The 20,372-nt window shown below is 34.7% G+C and overlaps 1 protein-coding gene and 1 long non-coding RNA gene across 2 annotated transcripts in view; one reads left to right on the top strand and one right to left on the bottom strand.

The window, feature by feature from the left end:
• Supt3h (suppressor of Ty 3 homolog (S. cerevisiae)) overlaps nt 1–20,372 on the bottom strand; it is a 244,295-nt gene that overhangs the window by 197,724 nt on the left and 26,199 nt on the right. The gene's annotated exons all lie outside the window — the stretch shown is intronic.
• The window catches only part of LOC105987681, a 32,778-nt gene continuing 32,589 nt past the window's right edge, over nt 20,184–20,372 (top strand). The window contains exon 1 of the long non-coding RNA XR_001175171.1: nt 20,184–20,327. This is a non-coding gene — a long non-coding RNA (uncharacterized LOC105987681). The remainder of the gene's footprint in view (nt 20,328–20,372) is intronic.

The raw sequence follows: 20,372 nt of genomic DNA, 5'->3' as shown, positions 1-20,372 counted from the left end.
AACCATGGGACCTATGTTTCTTTGGGCCTGGCTTACTTCACTTAATATAATTTTTTTCAAGTTTTTCCATTTCCTAACAAATGGGGCAATGTCATATAGAATGAAGATTTTTTTTCAAGGAAGTTCAAAGTATTTTCACATACCTATTAGTAAAGTAAGAGCAGTTCTGGCTTCATTTTACCACTGAATAATGCCAGAGAACTAAGTGCTCATTTCCTTGTGAATAAATTTAGTGCTTCTGCCACAAGGCTAGAGATACTAATTGATTATGATTACAATTATCAGTAAGTGTAAAAAAAGAAACTATGAAGATGAAAGTGATTGGTAAGAACACAATTGGACTATTGGAATAAACATTCAATTTCAAGGAATTATTCTGAAATTTAGGTGGCTGTGTATGACTGGTTTTTTCCAGTTATCATAGTATTTACAAGATTTATCATGTTGCTCCACTCCTGAATAATATATTCTGTTGTAAGGCTATCCTACATTTTGTCATTCATCCAATGATGGACATTTCTACATTTAGCTATAAATAATGCTAATATAAACATTGGAGTGTGTTTCTGTGTTGGCATGTGTTTGCAGTTCTCTTCAATACATATCTAGGAACATAATTAGTCATATAGGGAATCTTTATTTACTTAAGAAACAAAGCATGTTTTTCTGAAGGTGGCTAGACTATTTTATATCACCACCAGCAGTACATGGGGCCTCTGATTATCCCATATCACCACCCAACACCTTCATGTCTGACTTTGATTCTAGCCACTCTACTAAGAGTGCAGTGATCTCTCATTATGGTTTTTATATGTTTCCCTAACGATTAAGGACTACTTGAACTATTATTCCCTAATGACTAATGTTCCATATGAATTTATCATTTTTACAATAAAGAAAAAAGAAACAGAGAGATTTCCAACACTAAAAAGTGTTGTTAAAAAGTAACAACACTAGAAACAAAAAAGCTGAGGTTTGTAAGGTAAGCACTAGCTCCACTCCCGACTCACTCTCCTTTAACAGGATTAGATATGTCATCTATTGGGCAAGGAAAGAGTCCCAGAAGCCAGAGAATTCTGGGTCACACAACACTTCCTAAACCAGTTTCTGGTTTAAAAAGTAAAAAGAAAAAAAGAAAGACAGGATCATCAAGACCGGGGTCTGTTTTGTGCTGCTATAACACAATACTCAGAATGGCTAACTGATAATGAACATCAGTTTATTGGCTAAACGTTCTTCAGTTTGGTTAAGTCCAAGATCAAGTCCTTGCCAGCACCTGCCACAGACTTCTTGATACATGATTCCATGGCAGAGACAGAAGGGCAGGAGGGAGCTAAGCCCATCCCTCCATGTCACCAATCCCACAAGTAAGGGCTGGGCATCTGAGGAACAATCACCACTGCAAGGCCCCACATCTTGAGCACGGTTGCAACTTAATTCCAATATAAATTTGGAGGAAACACCCAAAGCATGGAAACCACATACAACTGACTTAGATAAATTCAGGATTTCTAAGCAAAATCAGTCCTCTCCCAAAAAGACAAAAGGTAAGAATCGGCTGGTATTCAAATTAATAGCACAGTATGAGTCAGTAAAAGAGTTCAACAAAACCACCAATACTTTCTTGAGATTGAAACCTTACTGTGGAGACTGACAATGGGATAAAGTATTAAAAAGAAACATTTACTTACACATTTTATAATCTTACAAACCATAAATTAACTGGAATTTAAAGCTGGAAAGTGGCACTCATTAAGAAAAAAATGAAGATTTTATGGGGCTAAAGGTACAGCTCAGAATAGAGCTCCTGCCTAGGAAGTGAAAGACTCCGAGTTCAAATCCCAATACCATTTTTTAAGACAAGATTTAAAAATAGGGCTTCAAAGCATTTCTTTCAATATCTTCATGACAAAATTCTTCACTCACTTTAAAGTTTTGTGACACTTTGTACGTTTTCCTTAAGAACGTAAAGTTTAATTTCAAATAAGTGCTCATTTATAACACTCTGACAACTATATTAGCAACTAGATTTTGTAAATTGTATTTTAGGCTAGTATTAATTTATATTGGGCAAATTATTTTTATTTTCCTTACTTTTTGTAATTTAATATGTGAAAATCAGCATGTATGCCCCCTGCCTGAAATGATAAGAGTACATTAAGCCTTTGCTAGGCAGAGATGAGGAAATGAGATGAGCCTACCAGATTGTTTAAGTGTGCACAGATAAACTTGCAAAGAATCTATGTTGTTCCACTTTTCCTTTCTTTTTAAAATGTTTTTAGAGGTGGAGGGGGCAATTGGATAAATAATTACAAGCCAGGCCTGCCTTTAGATAGAGGGTTTATCATATAATTACAATAAAGATCATTTGAAAGTATCCAAAATGTCTCCAGCATTTTAAAGAGCTAAGCAGAGTTATTTTTAAAATCAAACATATGCGCTTTTTCTGTTTATGTCTTTGGAAAGAACATTCTGTATAATGAAAAACATGACCAAATTTTTCACAGTACATCACTATAAAACCCTGTAATTGACTTTTGGGGTTGGTTTACTCTATATCTATTTTTGACCATGTAGAAAACAGCAATGATGTGGTGAAAAGCCTGAAATGTAAGTCCCATCGCAGAGTAAGACTCCATCCTGATTAGTAAAAAGTATCATGTTTGCACTGGGAAATATGCCCATTTTAACAGAGACAATTTTGGTGCCTAAGAATCTTCTTTTTAAAACCCAACTACGTAAAAACCCATATCTTGAGTGCCCAGCCCAGCCTAGGCTAGGAGGAGGATGCTGTTTACGCTGAGCCCTCCATGAAGAAGGCTTAATGCTCATGTTCAGAATGAATGCTGGAAATGACAGGTCTGTTTCCATTAATCAGATAGAAGACATCATTGAAAGTTACAACTTAACATCATAAATTAATCTTTCCACATATGGATTAACATTGATGGTTATTTTGTTCACGTCTTAACCCAGATTAAATAAAGAACTTAATCTCTTCTAAGAGCTTTGAATTCAGTTAACTCTAACAAAACTAATTTGTGATTCCCAACAAAAGCACTGTTTTTCTTCATTGAAAAGAAGTTTAAAATCTCTCTGAATGAGGGCTGCTGGTTTCATCAATAAAATTTACATATTAGCAAGTAAAATAAACAAAGAGAGGGAGATGTGTGTGGTGTAAACATCAGCTCCGAAACACCTCCCACAGATTTATCTCCTGTGAGTTGACTCAGCCATTCCTTCTTCTCAGTAAATAAACTAAGTTCTATGCAGGGTACTGCAAGAGAGTTTTCAGGGGCCAAGAGAAAGAATATGTTTCAGATGGAAACTTCCAAATTGACAACCAGCCCACTTTTGGTAGTTATTAAAGTGTCCACAGCACTTTATGAATTAGTTGTGGTTTACCCAAATAATCATGGCCAAAACTGCCAAGGTCACATTGCACATCCAATTTATTACTATCAAGAATCAATGTACCTTTAAAGATTTTTAGTGAATTTAGAAAAATACAAGCTGAAGAACAGCTTTCTAGCAGCACTGTTGGATGGAGAGCAATCACACCAAGGTATTTTTCAGATCAGAAATATATTAATGTAGATCATTACCTTTTGTCACTACATTTGGACTCAACAAATATAAGAATATTCAATACTTTCTGCTACCTTCTTACAAACAGTGGTACAAAAATGCAGAGTTTTCACTATCTTAGCAGCTAAAAATCCTCCTATGAGTTACCTATGTTAACAATCACCTCCAAACAAAGGACAAAAATCTCAAAATAAATTTCTAACTAAACAGTGATATAAAAATGTCATAAGCCAGGTGCCAGTGGCTCACACCTGTAATACTAGCTACTCAAGAGGCTAAGATCTGAGGATCATGGTTCAAAACCAGCATGGATAGGAATGTCCATGAGACTCTTATCTCCAATAAGCTACAAGAAAACCAGAAGTGGCTCTGTGGCACAAGTGGTAGCCTTGAGCTGAAGAGCTAAGTGATAGCACCCAAGTCCAGAGTTCAAACCCCATGACCGACCAAAAAAAAAAAAAAAGTCATAATCAGATGTCTACTTTCAAACTTAAAAAAAGATACTGAGCTCCAATAGAAGTCACCAAGATGAAAATTCTAGCAGACTTTAGATCCAGTTGTGTTGGTAAATTCACTATATAAAGAGATGAAATTGTCACTTAATGAACTGTTTATAGCATAAACTAGGCCAGAGAATTAGTAATATTTTAAAGAGTTAACCAGAGAGGCATTTAAATAGCAGGTCTTTTTAAGAAGCATCAATGTGATGTTGTTACAAGTTATGAATTATGTGTATGCCCTACCTATATAGTCCTTTAGTCAATTAAGACAAGAAAAGGGAGAATAAGGAGGAAAATGAAAGAAAAATAACTTGGGAAAAAATATTCACCTACTATGGGCTAAACACTGTGTTAATTATATGTTATTAGTATTATTTCATCATCAAATCTATCCTTTTTCCTGTTTTACACATGAGGAAACAGATACCTATACATCTTCATAAGCAATTAAGGAGCAATCAGATTTACAAACCCACAAACAATACCTATCAGCTTCACATATTAAAAGATAATTTAATTTGCTTTTAGCATTTTGTACATATTATTAAATATACCAAATACTTTAAAAGTCACCCTCAATTTGGAGACTGATTTGAATACCTACATCCTGTTCTGCCTTTACATTAGGGGCAAGACCCTCTAGGTGGGAAGGACTCACATGAAGATTCCTCAGATATGCATGGCAACATGCTTGTGGGAATCTTAAGGAAAAAAAAATGTCCATAAGAAACAGAATACAAAGTAGTCTGCATCCTAATAGTGGGGGCTTGAGCTAGGCACCAATGTCTCCAGCTTATAATCCTAGCTTCTTAAGACATGAAGAGCTGGAGAATTGCAGGATCAAATAAGGGCATATTTTTCTTATATCTTCTATTCTCTCAGACTCGAATGTATTAAAAGAGACAAACAAAACCCCTTCCCATCTCAACAGATGAATGTTTTCTTGCCATAAATTTGTGAGCACTGAAAAGGCACCCTGATGTATTTCAGACCATTGTTATATTTTGTAGTTCATTTTCTATTTAAAAAAAAAAAATAGTAGCCAGGCGCTGGTGCCTCACACCTGTAATCCTAGCTCCTCAAGAGGCTGAGATCTGAGGATCGTAGTTCAAACCCAGCCCAGGCAGGAAAGTCCATGAGACTCTTATCTCCAATAAAAACCACTAGAAAACCGGAAGTGGTGCTGTGGCTCAAGTGGTAGAGCGCTCGCCTTGAGCTGAAGAGCACAATGACAGCACCCACACCCAGAGTTCAAGCCCCAGGACTGACAAAAAAAAAAAAAGCAGTAAATATTCCATTAGGAAAGGAAAAGAATTTATTAAACTAAGTTGTCAATCAGTTGCATTTAAATGTATTATTACTTGATTTAAATAGTTTGCAGAGGATCAATCCTCTAGTATAAATTTTTTTTAAAAAACTAGACTAAATAAACAAGTTCAATTTACAGATACTGTGTGTTATAAGGCTATATCACATAAGGGATTTAACAGAGAAGCATTAATCTACTGGTAACAAACTAGTGACTATTAACAGAATTAAGCAATGAAAAACAACACCTCATGAAGCATTAGTATTCACAGACACTGATGCTTCTGTGAAGGCTATCCTGACAGAAGAAACTGAGCCAGACAAAGGACTGGATTAGTTCTATCATTACAAGCCCTGGACTCGATCTTAAAACCTATATAGTTCAGAAAATTTCAGAATCAAACAGTAGTTAGAAGGTGTTTTTACTCTTATTTCTAATTGTGCAAGAAAATGGGGTGAAATTCATCAACCAACTTACTTTCTAATAACTCCCAAAAGAAAATTAAACTTAGGCTGACCAAACCTAACTTATTAATGACTTAAGAGGCAGTAAGTTGGCTTAAATAGCTTCCTCAAGATCATCATACTAATTCTCTTATAGGAAATGTTTCCTACTACATTGTCATTTTTGATAATTAAAACCTAATAATGAAAGCTTGACTGTTAAGACACTATTAAGTCTAAATTCAGGGCTAAATGTTAAGTAGAAAATAACTCACATTACTTCAAACATCATGATTCTATGTGTCCATTACTATGTATGATTACAATACTTAACAGGCAGAGTGTACACCCACACTGCCTGTCACCTCAAGGTAGCTGGCAATTCTGTAAGGTTCCATCTTACAACCCTGAGAAGCAGGAGAACTGCAATCAGACAATTCAATTTATCCAATTAATGTCCATTAAGTACTCACTATTTGGCAAGCACTGAGTTGGGTGCTGAGGAATTCACAAAGGACACTTGCTTGTGCCTAGTAGACCTTACTGTACAAAAGTAGACATCTCATCCCATCAGAAACGAAAGGACAGTGCTGCAAGTGGCCCAACAGAGCCCCAGAACTACAGGAATAGGAAAGCATGAGGGAAAATAAAAAGTGAGAAAACTTTGAAAGAAGACTGCTAAAACCACAAAATAATTCTAGTATCTAATGCAAAAAAACACGTCAGGTATACCAAAACTGAAGCCAGAAGGGTGTGGAAGGACAAAGATTTTGACATGTTCTAAGCCATAACAATAATCTCAAACAAATAGTCAAGTAAGTCATTCCTCCTGCATGTCATGATCTGTTGTGTGTCTGTTTCTGAGCTAGACAATGAGCTCAGGCTGACGCGGTAGTGAGGCAGATCAGGCAGCAGTTGCCTTCTGACGTCTGCTTCTTCCATCCTTAATAAGCAGGTTGTTTAGAAAATTTAAAAAAACATCAGCAACCTTCACTGAAAAGTAAGCAGAGGGAATCCTGCTTCTTATTTTTTTTAATTTATTATGCTTCATTTATTCTTTCCACTTCTGCTTTTCAGAAAAGGAAGAGAAGCTTTTTCCTAAATTAAGAATCAGAAAACTTATAGTACAGCCCAGAATTTCTTACTTAATAGCAGAAATCCAATGGCCAAAACTGCATCTTTTTAATCTACAAACTGAATCTATTACCATCTACTGCACAGGTCTCTAAAAATTTTGATAAGGAGATAGGTGCACAGGATCGTGATTCAAAGCCAGCCCAGGCAGGAAAACTCTTATCTCCAAAAAACCACCAGAAAACTGGAAGTGGCACTGTGGCTCAAATGGTAGAGCACTCGCCTTGAGCTGAAGAGTTCAGGCCCAGAGTTCAAGCCTCAGACTGACAAAAAAAATAAAAGGAGGCTTGAATGATAAAATGAAGTCCTCACACTGAAATAAATGTACAGGTTGATACAGGACAGACCCTAGAAGAAACAATAATTCAGGCACCAATGGAAACCCATGACAGTGACTGACAAAGTAACCTCTTCCCCACATCCTGTGTGCAAAGACTTACCCACAGAATTTGGGCACCACTTCACTCTCCCATTAGGAAATATAATTTGATAACATTCAAATTCACCAGGTCTTTTAACTCTCTGTGGTACAAAATACAAAGCACATACTACACATATTAAGTACAATGTTGCTTTACTAAATGTCCCATTGTTTTGTTACTGCATGAAAGCATTAGCAGCTAGCAGCTATGAAAGTGAGGATGTGTAACTTGAGAATGTTCGGGCAAAGAAAAAAATTCTCCATGACTAAAACAAGACAGCAAATGACTTCATCTTCTTTTGTAAAGTGACCTCATTATGACAACTAGCCAGCCAGCTAGCTTCCAAAGCCACTAACAGTAGCTTACAAAGTGATAGCTGTTACTTTTCAAACAACTAAACGTTGATTCCATTTTAAATGTCATTTTCAAAAGAACTAATGATTTAAGAATCAAAGCACTACAAATTAGGAACAAGAATTGTTCTACAGAGAGTACAATGAAAAGCCTGTGACTTGTTCAATAAAAATTATAAACAACACTTGACTGCAGGATTCTTGGACAACAGAATTACTTAGGAGCGCATTAATGCCTTACTAAGCAAGTCATTGAAAAACAAGATCATCAACACAAAAAGTGGTTATTTTGGCCTCAAGCAATATAAAAAAATCACTTAACTAAGATATGATATCAAATTTATTAACTAACTTCTTTTTATAATAAATATTTGGATGTTTCTGCAAAACTTAAAAAATAATTCATGAACTCTGAAATTCCAAGATCTCAAGTACAAGAAAAACAATTACTATCACTTGATTAAAACTATTAACTCTCCATTAAAACCCATTATTTTCTTTGGCAATCATTAACACATTATTAAGAAGTTTTAAAAACAGCATTCAAATATAAGACAAAAATCACTGATTAAACTAAATTACAGTATATCAATAGAATGTAATAATGTGAGATCATTAACCACTAAATTATAGAGACGATTTGTGGACAATGTAAAATATTCATGGTATTTAATGAAAAAGCTGCAATAAATCATTTAAGCTGCATTCATGTATTTATTTGTGCACATGGATTAATACACAATACATTTCACTGTCTGTATTTGTGCTGGTACTACATTATACACCACAGGTACAACTCTACTATAGCCTAAGAACATGATTTCAGGGAACTCAGTGAATGAAAAATTGAAACAATAAAGGATTCAGTGGTTCTGTGGCAAATGGTTCTCAATATAAGAAATACATAAATAGCAAAGCTATCAAACACAGGAGTTATACAGTGCAAAAGTAGCACCTGGCTGAAAGAACAAGCCAGGGCTATCAAATAGCTGTTTGGGGACATACTATACTGGGAGAAGAAATTGCTTTAAGCTAGAGTTATTATCTTCTCAACAAGCTGTATAACCAAGAGCTTTAAGCCCGGAGAAGTGCTCTTCTAACTAATTTGTCAAGGTGTTTTATACATTAGTCAAATAGTATTAAGATATATCACAAGATGGCAGGTAAAAATAGGATTATCTTATTTATCTTAATAGAACCCAGACCAGAAGCTGTTGTAGATCATTTGAGTTATTCAAGAATAGAGCTTCAAGGATATTTAACTATCTATGCTAGTAAATATTTATCAATATTTGTATTATTTAGTGATGACACCCAGTGAAGGAGGTCAAAAAATACCTGTCATCCTAGCTATAGCAGGAAGTGAAAAATAGGAGGATCAAGGTCCAGACCCATGCACGAAGACCAGATCTCAGAAACAACCAATGAGTAAAAAAGGCTAAAGGTGGCAGGTGCCAGTAGCTCACACCTATAATCCTATCTACTGAGGAGGCTGAGATCTGAGGATCACAGTTCAGACAGCCAGGGCAGGAAAGTCTATGAAACTCTTATCTCCAATAAGCCACCAGGAAACCAGAAGTGGCACTGTGGCTCAAGCAGTAGAGCGCTTACCTTGAGATGAAGAGCACAGGGACAGTGCCCAAGCCCAGAGTTCAAGCCCCAGGACCGACAATAAAAAAAGCTAAAGGTGTGGCTCAGCAGTAGAAAAGAAGCACCCAAGTACTCAAAAAAAAAAAAAAACCCTACAGATTAATTAGAATACAGCAATAGGATATTTCAATATCCAACTATTAAAAATGGGCAGATTATCTAAACATGAAAGGTACTTCAACTGCCCTTTATACTAAGGATATAAATTCATGGTACATATGTTTAGAAAAATACACAGTTTTACAACCAAAGGCATCAGGTATACAAGGTATACAAGGAGCATACTCTAAGCCAGATCATGGTAGGCTACAAAACAAATGTTAACCAATTTTTAAAAACAGAAATTATACCAAGCATTTTCTCCAAATATAATAGTATACAGTTAAAAATCAGTAATATGATTTAGTTATGAAAATTTCATAATGGATATGAAATGTTTTTTTTTGTCAGTCATAGGACTTGAACTCTGGGCCCTGAGCTCTTCAGCACAAGGTGAACACTTGTCACAGTGCCACTTCTGGTTTTCTGATAGTTTACAGGAGATAAGAGTCTCACAGACATTCCTGCCCAGGCTGGTGATACTCAGATCCTCAATCTCCTGAGTAGCTAGGATTACAGGCGTGAGCCACCAGCACCCATCTGAAATATGCTCTTAACTGTCCAAAGGCACAAAATAAAATATTAAAGAAATTTAAAAATACCATGTGCCTGGGTGAGGTGGTACATTTCTATAAGTCCAGCACTCAGAATAAGACAGGAAAATATTGACTTGTCTCAAAAAATAAAAATAAGGAAGTGGTGCTGTGGCTCAAGTGGTAGAGTACTTGCCTTAAGCTGAAGAGCTCAGGGACATTGTCCAAGCCTAGAGTTCAAGCTCCACGACCCACAAAATTAAATAAATAAATACCAAACAACTGTTAAGACTAATGTGGGGAAATGATTTAGAATATACAGTTAAAAGAGAACTTTACATCAATAAACAGCTACATCAAGAAAATAAGAAAAGTCTCTCAAATAACTTTTAATATCCGAGAAATTACAAAATAATGAATAAAGCCCACAATCATAGGAGGGAAATAATAAAGATCAGGGCAGAAATAAATGAAATAGAGACCAGGAAACAAGAAAAAAATGAGGGAAAGTAAGCATTAGCTTTTTGAAAGGATAAGCAAACTAGCTAAACTAAGAGCAAAAGAGAGAAAGCTCAAATTAAGAAAGGGAAATAGGAGATATTACAACTGATACCACAGAAATAAAAGACTACTACTGTAAATATGTGCCAGCAAAATGGATAACCTAGAAGAAATGGATATCTATATAGACCTACCAAGAACAGACCATAGTAAAAAGGCAATTGAACCAATTAATTTCAATGAAGTTACAGTATACAAGTCATATAAAAACTAGTAGTACTTCCTAATAATCGTGATTTATCCAAAAAAGAAACCAAGAAAATTTGTAATAATATTAAATAAGCCAAAGAATAATTTTTAACTGTCTGATCTTTAGCTATTGTGTCTAATAAGTAGAACTGTTTAAAATAATCATGGTTACAACAAAACACACAATAATAGAGATTGTCGGCTGGTACTGAAAGCTATTTTGTTTGCACATGTATATGTGTATGATAATGATATGCATACATACTTATAATACATGATACACATATAATGATGACATGTATACATGTAATTGATATATGCCATGTATTATACATGTATATGAAATACATAAATCATTTAATACACTAAAGACATGAAATTCAGATCAAAACATGAGTCCATTTGCTCTTTACAATAAATTATATAGAGCTGGTTAACTTTCCTTCTCAGTAGTAATCATTCTGATTAAACAGATGAAGCTCAAAGTCAAGCTAATGTCAGTGAATCCTCAGAAAACTAATTTAGGTGCAATGGTGGATACAATGAATGTTTCTAGAGATAGGTAATAACAAACTAATATATTCCATTTTCCAATCAGAATGAACTTCAAACATGGCTCCCTCCCTCCCACACCAAAGGGGAAAAAAAACTGATGACAAGTATTCATAAGATTACAGTTGAATATTTTATGTTTGGACATTAAACCCTAAACCCAGTGAATTCTAAAAGAGGAAACATGTCTATGGATAAGTGACATGAATGTTAATATTTTATTAGTAATAATAATCAAGCAGGGAATAAACTATCAAGATTTATAATTAGGGATAGACTAACATTATTTATTTGAATTCCATACTCATTTCTAAAAGGATTTTAGGGTAGTTTTTACCGACACAATACAAAAATTACATGATAAGCATGTATTTGTAATACAAGTTCATTAGATGATTCAGTTCAACAGATGGTTATTAAGTGCCATAGACATGATATTTCACATGACAATAAAATATTTTTAAAAATTATGTGAACACTTTTAAGAATTCTCAACTGGGCATTGGTGGCACACGCATATAATCCTAGCTACTCAGGAGGCTGAGATCTGAGGATCCTGGTTCAAAGCCAGCCTGGGCAGGAAAAGCTGTCTGAGGTTCAAAGCCAACCTAGGCAGGAAAGGCCGTGAAACTTTATCTCCAATAAACCACCTGAAAACCAGAAGTGGTGCTATGGCTCAAATGGTAGAGCACTAGCCTTGAGCTGAAGAGCTGAGGGACAGGGCCCAGGCCCATCACCAAAGAAAACAGATACCTGCTTTTCTACATAAAGCTTTAGTAAAATACAGCCACATTCATTTGTTGTTTTCAGACTGCAATGGCAGAAATGAGTAGCTAACAAAAACTGTACAGCGCAGAAAACCAAAATTATTTATTACCTGCGTCTTTATACAAAAAGTACCAGCTGTCAACTATTGATAAACTATCCACCAGTATAACATATATTTTAAACTAAGACTTTACATATAAAAATATAGGCTTTATCACATAAAAATGTTTCTCAAATACACATAGTATACTTTATCATTTTGATAATATCAGGATTTAGTAGTAATGATTTAATGTGAATAAACTGGTACAATCATGTACCAACAGTACATGTTTGTTTCATTCTGTTAAAATGTTTTGCCTACAGGACTGATATGATGGTGCCTGTTGGCAATCCTAGCTACTCAGGAGGCAGAGAGAGCAGCACACAGTCCAATGATGGCCTGCTCCAAAGCTCTCACGACTTTCTGAAAGACTAAAAGCAAAAGAACTGGAGGTATGGTTCAAGTGGTAGAGCCCTTTCCTAGAAAACAAAAGGCTCTGAGTTAATCAGTACTGTCAAAATATAAAAAAATAAACTAAATAAAAATATTTAGCCGAGTTGCCATAATACAAACCTAAAATTCAAAGCTATTTTATCATCTTCAATTTTTATTTTCCATATATACATCTGTGAGTTATTTGCTGTGATTAATAATTAAGTATGAAGAATAAAATCATACCTAAAACCTTAGCAATTTGCTAAGTACAGCCTAAGCAAAGTAATTCCTTCATTTTCAAAACTTTACTACTTATAACAAATAAATTTTCCCAACTATCTATTGTATTTCAATTTCAGATCAAATTCCTGTGCCATTTAACACAAAAGGCTTTTAGAATTCACTAAGTTGAAAGTAGTCAAATAATACCAGTATACTCTTACTTAATCAATTAACATTTAGACACATTTATGTGTATTTGTTGTTTTATAAAGCAATTTATCACATGTACTTAACAGAGCAAGGTCATGTTTCTATATGCATGCATTAGCACTGTCACAACTAGTTTCCACCTTCTATATACATTACAACTTGTATGTACAAAATATATTCTCTCTTCTCTCTATAACCTGTTCTCTTATGATGTAGGAACACAATTTTCCTTTCCTTGGACCTGAATATTCAGCAATGGAAGAATATTCTAATAGTAGCCGGAGGGAGAGGCTTTCATTCTCTCTCGAGATAATTTTCCTATAAAGTTGATTAGAACAAAACTGCAATCTTAAAAAATATTAATTAATCATCAAAAATCTTCTGACCAGAAAGGACTCAAGGAGTTAAATTTTAATATAGTTAACATTAATAATTACCTAAATATAATTAATTACATGAATAATCATGAATAATTACCTATATTATTTGATAAAAAGAAAAATCTGTAAAAGTCTAAGTAGTGTTGTGTACAAGTCATTGAAACAGATACTTTTGCAAATCCAAGGTATCTTTTTTAAGACCTACACTTTTATCATTTAAAATTCTACAGTTTATTAGACTAATCAAGCTTTAGTCATCACATAAAGAAATGGATTATCTTGCAAATTATGCTTATATATTTAAAAACTGACTTCAACAATTTGACATTTTATGCAAAATTTCAAGCTTTTGAAAATGTAAAAACACTTTAAACAATAATGTATTATTCCATCATAAATATATTTTTGAGTAACAATAAACTTCTTAATATTCATGAGAACATGAATTTTTTTGATCTTCTAGTCCAAATGAAACAGTTTTTTACTGCTAAAATGTCTGAGAAATTGAGACTACCAATGGGAATACCGTCGATTTTATAAAAACAAAAAGATCAGAATTCTAGTGCTTCATTTTCAATATAAATTCTACATTGTTAATTATACCTGAACTCAGCATAAATTATACACAAGGCTTAATAGAGACCTAAATCCACAATTGCCTTTTCTAAAACCAATGAAAAATCTATATGCAGCAATGAAACTGGCATGCAAATAAAAGAACTGTCAAGACACGTATTCCTAAAAATAAGCCTACAATAACTATTTTAGAGGCTGTGTGTGGTCTCACCCATATATTTTGGCAAGATGCACTTTCTCCAACCACAGTCAAGATTCATCCAAAAGCAGTGGCACTGGAGAGCCTCTGTCTCACCTGTCAAAGTTGAAGAACGTTGTTCCAAAGACCACCATGAGTCCATGGAGAAAAGCCACAGTGCTGCAGCTGTTACTGATAAGCAGTTGCTAAGTGGGGGGGTGTGGGGGGGGGGACTTCAAGCAATTAAGTAAGTCATCCTTAACAAAGATATGGACAAGGATATGCACGTTAAAATGATGAGATGACAACTGCTGTACCAGTTTTGCAGTAAAACATTGCCAACTTGTAATTTGGAATAGTGGGAGGAATCTTTCATAAGTAACACTAATTTGTAATCCTTCTGATAAAGATTCCTATTTTTTTTCACCCTCTGTTGGATATCTAGTATCTAAATGCTAACCTTGAAATGCAAGGCTTTAATACATATTTTTTCACCCATTTTCCTCTGATTCTGTGTGTTTTATTTCCAACTTAAAACTGTACTATTTCCTTAATTAAGCTTTGAACAACTTCCTTCATAAAACCTCACAATTCATCTAAATTATCAAGGTGCTAAGTTCATCACAACTGCTTGAGTCTGACAGCTAAAAGCATCTGAGATTAAGATTTATACAGGGGAGCTCTAACTATGTTAAAATCTGACTTTTTAAGACGTCTTCATGTCTCTTTAACTGCGTTATAAAAACAGCTCTCATTTCTGCTTTAGACTTGCTTCCAAAAGCATATGGTCTGAGGAATCTGCAGGTAGATTAACACAAACAGCAAGAGAAACAATTACTTGAAAAGAAACATGCCTCAGTGAAGAATTCAAGCTCCACTTCCAACCCCTCAACTTCCAATGAAGCAATAAGAGCCAACTTAAAGCACAAAGAAATACCTGGCTATATAAAAATCAATCACAATGAGGATCTCACTTTAAATTCTTTTTTTCCTGGTAGATGACAATATTCTCTAATTCCTTAATAGTGAAATGATTCAAATGAAAGAGAGCTGTCCTGGTGTCTTTTCCAAGGAGGGGTATTATCCAAAAGGTGCTTGCAATAGACAATTGCACCTACAACCAACTCCTATAAACACAAAAGCAATGTTACTTGGTGCCCCAAATATATGAGGATGACCCACAGTTTCATTTACTCAGTTCTCTAAGGATAAGATTCTAAAAAGATTAGTTTCACTTTTCCCTAGACATTCACTGGCAAAGCTGGAATATGATTTTTCTTTGGTTTTGTCAGTAGCATGTTTGATATAAATTTTATTAAGTGGCAGTGTATGTAACACTGCATTGTGGGTAGTAGTTTCCTGCTTTAGTCTAGCCACATCCTCAGCTGTCATCTGAGCATGTTTCCCATATTTTCTGCAAGTTATCACCTTTTTTTATTCTTAAAAAGTGACAGCATTAGAAGATGAATTGTTTCAATAATCATAAGAAACAAAAAATATTTATACAGCTTATATTAAACAAGTATGGGTTTGTGTACTTCAAAAAACAATTTAAAAACAAACCAAAGTAATCCTCATAATTAAAAGTAGTAATGGCACATGAAACAACACATTAAAGTAAAATAACATAAAGGAATGATTCCAAGAAAAAAAATGACAAGTTAAAAGAAAGAAAGAAAATCTCTGCAACCAGATACCCATACTCTAGCAAATGAGGTATAACATATCAGGAAATAACAATTTCCAATGAATGTTAAGTTTCAGACCTACTTGAGGTTCATCAGTGAGGATTAATATCAAACTAAGAATCTATTTTGAGAGTGTATTTTTTAAAAAACGCATCAAAATATGAAAAAACCACAACAGCTGCCTATAACCTAGGAAGAGGGAGAGTAAAGAGAAAAACCTAGTGAAGAGGAGGGGGGAGGAGGCAGACAAGAAAAAGAATGACCTAGTATTTCCTCCTTGAACACCTGATTTCTACATATCACATGGAGAACTACAACTGCTAAAAATATCTAAATAAAGTTATTCAAAAACCCATGGAAAGGTTTGGGCTTTTAACATGACCTAATTAAAAAAAAAAAGTTCTCATTATAAGAATTAAAAAATACCCTGCATAAACACATAATCATACATAGATGAATGCAGGCACATACATACACCCACTAAAATAAGGAAGTGTTACTGGGATCTCATAATTCGAATTTTAAGTATAAAACTACACATATTTTATTAAAGAAAAAATGTTAAGTTATGAATGTAAGCCCAACAGATTTTTTTTGTTTATTTTTGGTCATGGGCCTTGAACTCGGGGCCTTAGCTTCTCTCAAGGCTAGAGCTCTACCTCTTTTAGCCACAGCGCCACTCCCCCAACAGATTTTTAAGCTTCTATCAAATATTAAATCTATATATCAAATTTTAAAAAAAGGAAAATGATTAAAAAGTAAACTATCAAATACTAACTAAATAAATAATAAATCAAAAAAGTTCCCTGCTAAATCTTCACAATCAGAATATCTTAAGCTAAACTAGACATCTACAGTTTATAAAACTACTTGCTGTTTTCAATTAAAAGAATGGAAAAGCAGCAAATAAGTATAAAACAATCTCTTTTAAAAGTATAGAAATGGACACAGTGTTGATAAAATTACTATACTAAACTATAATCTTAGCTGAGAAAGTAAAGACTAATTCAAAGGATAACAATAAGTACAGATAGTATATTTAAACATTGCATTGCTATATTTGAAATACCTTAGTATTTTGTTTGACCAATTTTGACAAACTACTGAAGATAAATAGGAAAGATGTTAACTCCTCAATTTTTTTCCAATTGATTTCCAATTCAAAGCTGTGCTTTATTTCTGTGGTATCAAGTTACATAAGGTACAGAGTGGACCTAAATGTGCTGTTGATTACAACAAACATTAATATATCCCAAAATAATAAAGTTTTAAGTGCCTTAAAGAAAAACCTGTGCTTTCCATTCCTGATTATAAGCATGACATTTATTTGCTATGACTACCCATGAGTCTCTCTCCACCACAGGTAGGAAGCTATTTCTAATGAAACAGTATTAAATGGATCACTGTTGTTTCGAAATATCTACCTCAAAGTGATATGTGCTCCAAAGCGGATAGATTTCCAATTTGGGGGTAGTGAGATATTATGTGGATAGTGAACACATGAATTTCAAAACTCATGATTTTACTATCATTCTCTTACAGGATTTGAATGCCCTTACGCAGGAGGGAAGGCACATGTTCAAAAAGAGTAAGAACAGCAATTCTAACCCATAGATTACATATATGTAAGAAGGTTACCTAAAGAAAAAGAACAAGCACTTAAAAGGCAAATCAGATGTTAAAAATTATTCAAATTGATTTTAGGTCAATTTGGAGAACCAAAGTAGACACAATAAAAAAAGCTCTTTTAAGGAAGAGAATATCCAGCAAAAAGTTAGGATCATAAAACGTGTCAAAGAATCCTGATGCAGAAACTAAAAGCTCATTCTAAAGAAGAAAAACATTTGCTTGTCCTACTACAAAAGTTACCTCAATATTCTCAACTGCCAAACTGCTATTAAGCGTGTATAAAACCATGTTTAGAAATTCCACATTATGTCAACAAAAATCTTCCTACTATTTGCATTGGATAATAGAGATAATGATCACAGTATCACACCTAATTTATGAAAGAAGATAGCTCCCCTTTACATTGGATAAATCCATGTTAAACGAACATATTTCAGTGTAAAACTTGCTCGTGTGCACAATAAAGCATGGTAAGACTGTGCTTAAAACAACAAAATATACTGGGTTTTAATCACTAAACATTTATTCTGAAAAAGTTCTGGATATTTGAATAAGAAAGGATTTAAATCATTCCCATGTCCTCTCAGTGTATTTTGGGAAGATCAGTTTTTTGTAAAGAATGTTATAAACATGTTTGCATAGTTCTCTTCAGCTATTATGAAGCAAAAACAGACAAGAAACTGTGCAAAAAGAATATGTACAAGGATATTTTAGTTGCAACTCACTGAGCACCCCCTTACTGCCCTGTATATCCCAGATAACCTTTTGTAATGCACCATCTCTGCCCACCCTCTCAGTCATCTATTTCCTGCCACTCCTAGTTATTATCATTCTGTGAAGAAGTCTAACATGCAGATTCAGTGTGGCGTGGATAAATGTTAAAAAAAATGCCTAGAAAATTGGTCTGTTCTCCTTTATAATTTTTGTTGAAAAATACCCCCCCATCGCTCTCATCTGATGAAAACAGGAAGCTCTATTCATAAATACAAAATTCACTGCCTATGATATATAATCATCTTAATAAGAAAATGAGTTCTATACATACATGTCCAAGGGGGCAAAGAGAAGAGATAGTTTCCCAAAGATGTTTTCAATTTTCTTTTGAATCAGAATTAGCAAATGGAGACGACTAACATACTCTGTCTGTGTGCAATATTCCTTACTACACACAGCATTTTGTAATTTATTTCAAAGCTTTCATTATAAACAAAAAAAATACAGCTTCTGTTAACCCACTCCATTCTGGGTCCATAAAATCTAAGGCTGAATAACCTAAGGTACAACTTAAGTATTTTACTTTATATATGTATAAAATGTGGAATAAAAAGTTCTACTGATGTCTGAACAAACTACTTAAAGAATTATACAAAGTGGATATTTTCTTAAATTATAAATTATAATTATAAAGAAAACTAAGATTCTTCCTCCAAAAAAATGATTTTATAACTCTTACCAGTTTTAGGCTTTTTAAACTAGTCATAAGATAAAGGAAAACATGATATAAATGATTCTAATCACATATAATCTTTATTATAAGAGTCACTGTCTAATATTGAAAACAAACTAGACAGGTATGATTTAATATCTGTAAAGGAATCCCCAGACCAACAGTTTCATGACAACCAATTACAGTCAAGCCCAGCAAGCAGTTTGCAAGAAGACCTTTAAAAAGGTAAACTTTTACAATGAGTTACAGATTCACAAGTTTAAGAAGACAAGAAAAAGGAAAACAGAAGGAAGTCAGCAACCCTAGCAAATATAAAGCAGACCCCAAAATGTGATACAATTCAAAGATGTAAATTATTGTAAATCATCACTGTTGTTCAGAATTTCACACAGTCTCTCGAGCCAATTTTGCTCACTCTTCCACAGACATAATATAGAACTAAAAAGAGGAGGGGAGGGGATAAGAAAAAGGAAAGGACAAAAGGAGGGGAAGTGGTAGGAAGGAAAGCCCTTAGCTGCAGAGGTCTGCTTTAAAAAATGTTCAACCTTACAGGAGTTCAGGCTCCTTCAGCATTTTGTATTCTATCCAAATCCTCATGAGTCACAAAAATTAAAAAGCTATATCCTTCTGCATGCCAGGAAAGGCCTTACCACAAGCCTTTTGTCAGAGAGAGAGAGACAGACAGAAAGAGAGACAGGAGAAGAGAGGAGGGGAAGGAGAGAGAGGAGAGAAGAGAAAAAGGAGTGAGAGTAGATAGAAGAGAGAGGCAGGAGAGAGAAAAGGAGAGGGGAGAGAGAAAAGGAGAGAGAAAGGGGAGACGAGAGGAGAAAGGAGAAAGAAGAGAGGAGACAGGAGAGAGGAAAGAAGGAGAGAGAAGGAAAGAGAAGAGAGGGAAGAGGAGAGAGAGGAGTGGGGGGAAGAACAGAGAAAGGAGGAGAGAAAGGAGAAAGGGCGAGAGGGAAAACAGAGGGAGAGAGGGAGGGAGAAAGGAGGCAGAGGGGGAGGGAGAGAGGAGAAAAGAGGGAGAGACAGAGGAGAAAGGAGGGAGAGAGGGAGAGGAAAAGAGGAAGAGAGGGAGAGACGAGAAAGAGAGAGAGGAGAGAGAAAGAGAGAGAGAGAGAGAGAGAGAGAGAGAGAGTGCAAAGGGAAAGCCACAGTGGTAGGCAGTCCCACTTTACTTTGAGTACTGTGAGGTCACAAACCACATGATTCTGTCTCTCCAGTAATAGTGCTTGCAAAAAAAAGGAGTTTTAAAGCTTTTGCTTTTTTGGATTGTGTGAATGCTTCATTCGCCTCACAAACAACCACAGAACCACAAGTGCGGTGCAAACTTTCTCCAGGAGGACAGCAAGAAGTCTCTGGTTTTTAAATGGTTAATCTCCGCAGGTCACTACCAGCCACCGAGACCAACAGAGTCAGTGAGTGCCCTCTAACCACAGTCTATGCAGTAATAGTAGGTCCTT

This window comes from Dipodomys ordii, unplaced genomic scaffold (assembly GCF_000151885.1).
Source record: "Dipodomys ordii isolate 6190 unplaced genomic scaffold, Dord_2.0 Scaffold44, whole genome shotgun sequence".
NCBI lineage: Eukaryota > Metazoa > Chordata > Mammalia > Rodentia > Heteromyidae > Dipodomys > Dipodomys ordii.
The sequence above is the reverse complement of the archived record's forward strand: the minus strand, read 5'-3'. Positions and strand labels throughout refer to the sequence as shown.